Genomic DNA, 3,262 nt, shown 5'->3' with positions numbered 1-3,262 from the left:
AATGAGGAGTTGACTAGGATGGCCGCAGAGGCGCAGGTGGCTCAGCCCCCGCCTCCGCGCGAAAACCAAGTCCCTCCTCCAAGGGACGTGCATGTTCCTCCCCGGAGGCCCCGTGGACGTCCACGAAAAAATGCTGCCACAAGGAGGCCGACTCAACCTCCAGCACCAGCAGAGCCATCTGCTCCTCCTAGGCCACAGAGGAGTACTCGAGCTCGGGTCCCGCCTAACCCACCTGTGGAAGTGCCTGCGGGAACTGAGAATAACCGAACCCCTGTAGAGGCTCGGACTCAGGTACCTGGGAGTGCACCGAATGCAACTGACCCATCTCGGGCAAATTCTGGCCCCTCTAGGCCGCAACAAGGGCGGTAGCCACCGTCGCCTATACGGGTCCCTCCATCGCCCATAAGATATCCTTCACCTCCCCGCAGAAACGCTCAACCTGTTCGAGATCAGGATCAAGGGCGTACAGGGGAAAGACAAGGAAACAGGGAGACATTCCAGGAGCGGAGAGGCGCACCATCTGAGAAAAGTCAGACGTCTCGGTCTCACACTGCGGAGATGAGGCGACATGGGAAGAATCCATCACGAAATGATCGATCAATGAGTTTCACCAGTGAAGAGTCCGGAGAGACCAGGTCCGTCAGTAAACACGACCGAGGTCGTAAAAATACTGGAAGTCGCAAGAATCGTCCTGACCTGCGAAGTCATCTGAATCAGAGTAGGGGGAAGGGAGATCAGACAAATCCGGACCTGAGGGATCGCTTGAATAGGTGTAGAGATCCCTCACGAAGACGCGAGCCTGGAATCATGATCAATGACAGTCAATTCCAGACAACACCTCCTACTGACCCAGTCCAAGAAAGGATCGATCAGCTCGAAAAAGCCTTTAGGCTTTTAAAGAATGAACGAGGAAATGGTCGATATGAGGACTCTGATGAGGAGCTCGAGCCGTTTGCTCCACATATTTCCAACACTCAATTTCCTCAAGGATTCCGGATTCCTCACGTCCCAACGTTTGAAGGAAAAACCGACCCATGTAGTCACCTGAGTACATTCAACACTATTATGAGAGCTAGTAACGTGGGTTACGAGCTCAGGTGCATGTTGTTTCCGACATCATTGGCAGGACCTGCCAAAAGTTGGTTCGAAAAGTACAAGAGACACTCAATAACTTCATGGGAACAGTTGTCTAGAGACTTCAAGAAGCAGTTCCGAGCTATTATGGGAGTCAGACCAGAGGCATCCACTTTGACTAACGTCCAACAACAGCCAGGCGAAACACTGAAAAGCTACCTGACAAGATTTAATCTGGAGGTCGCCCGAGCTCGAGATGTGGATGACAGTGGGCACCTTATGGCTATCCGAGCTGGTGTTTTACCCGGAAGTGCCCTATGGGATGACATGCAAGGGAAACCGGTGAGGTCGATAACCGAGTTTAACAGACGAGCGCAGAGGTTTGTCAATGTAGAGGAGGCGAGGTCAACGCTCAAGGTGACCTCGCAGACCGAAACTACAACGATAAACATCAACTCCACCTCAACCTCGGCTGACCCAGAAGCTCCACAGCCTACCTCGGAGAATCCCTCCAAGAGGAAAAAGAGCGAGGGAAATAACCCCGAAGCTGAGGGAGGAAAGAAAAAGAAAGGAGAGAGGTATTTCTCCGTGTATAAAGTGCACACCGAGCTCAACGAGTCTCGGGAAAACATATACCTGGCTAATGAAAACCAGGTCCCCTTCAGGCGTCCGGACCCAATGAGAAATCAAAAATCCAAGAGGGATTCCAGTAAGTATTGCCGGTTCCACAGAGACACCAGACACACAACTGATGAATGTCGACAGCTGAAGGACGAGATCGAAGGGTTGATCTCGAGAGGTTACTTCCGGCAGTATGTCAAAAACCAGAATACTGGACAGACTACTGCGAGCCAGAGAGTAGCCGCGTCTTCGACGGCACAAAATGATAACTCCCGATCTCAGGAAGAAGACAGGCCCCCGCCGATAGATGGAGAGGAGGTGATAACCATCTCGGGAGGGCCTCACCTCGCAGGAGGGGGCAGAAATGCTCAAAAGAGATATGTTAACGAGCTGAAGACAGGGGACGGGTCTCCTTATGAACCCGAACCTAGGGCACCGAAAAGCCAGAGGATTGAAACACAACCAATAACCTTCACTGAGGAGGACGCCTCCCATGTTCAGTTCCCTCATCATGATCTGTTGGTTATTACCCTTCAGCTTGCCAACAAAAGAGTGCGCCGAGTTCTCATAGATAATGGGAGCTCAGTCAACATTCTTTATAAAGCGACCCTCGAGAAAATGGGACTCTCCCTTCGCGACCTGAAGGCGTGTGCAACTACTTTGTACAGCTTTTCAGGAGAAGGAACTGCCTGTATGGGATCCATTGAACTCCCTGTGACCTTGGGAGACTATCCAATCTCGGTGACCAAGATAATGGAGTTCGTGATAGTAGATTTACCATCTGCCTACAATGTACTACTCGGGAGACCCGCCCTGGTCGGGCTGGGGGCAGTTTCATCTGTGAGGCATCTGGCCCTTAAGTTCCCAACCCCAAGCGGGGTCGGGACATTAAAAGGAGATCAATTGGCAGGAAGGGAGTGCTATAGCATTTCTTTGAGGGGAAAGAAACAAACAAGCGCTCAAACACTCGTTATCATACAAAATAAAGACGGAATAGTCTTAGAAATTGACGAAGAGATCGATCCGAGGATTGAGGAGAAAGTTGACCTCGAACCTTTAGAGGAGCTCGAGGAAATTCAGCTCGAGGAAGCTGATCCCTCGAAGAAGGTGAAGGTCGGAAAACACCTCCAAGACGAGGCAAAATAGCAATTAATTTGCTTTATGAAGAAAAACCAGGATGTCTTCGCATGGTCACACTCAGACATGGTGGGGATAAGCCCGAATGTAGCGAGCCACGCATTGAACATAGACAAAAGCTTTCCCCCGAAGCAACAAAAGCAAAGACAGCTGGACGAAGACAGAAAGAAAGCATTAAAGGAGGAAGTTGACAGGTTAAAAGCAAACCATTTCATTAGGGATGCCTTTTACCCTGACTGGGCAGCCAATCCAGTGTTGGTCCCAAAGCCCAATGGGATGTGGAGAACCTGTATTGACTACTCAGATCTCAACAAAGCTTGCCCAAAAGATTGTTTTCCGCTGCCAAGGATTGACCAGCTCGTGGACGCCACGACGGGGCATGGCCTGATGTCATTCATGGATGCCTATTCTGGATATAACCAGATTCCCA

Source organism: Humulus lupulus, chromosome 6 (assembly GCF_963169125.1).
Source record: "Humulus lupulus chromosome 6, drHumLupu1.1, whole genome shotgun sequence".
In the NCBI taxonomy this organism is placed as follows: domain Eukaryota; kingdom Viridiplantae; phylum Streptophyta; class Magnoliopsida; order Rosales; family Cannabaceae; genus Humulus; species Humulus lupulus.
Note: the sequence above shows the minus strand (reverse complement) of the source record.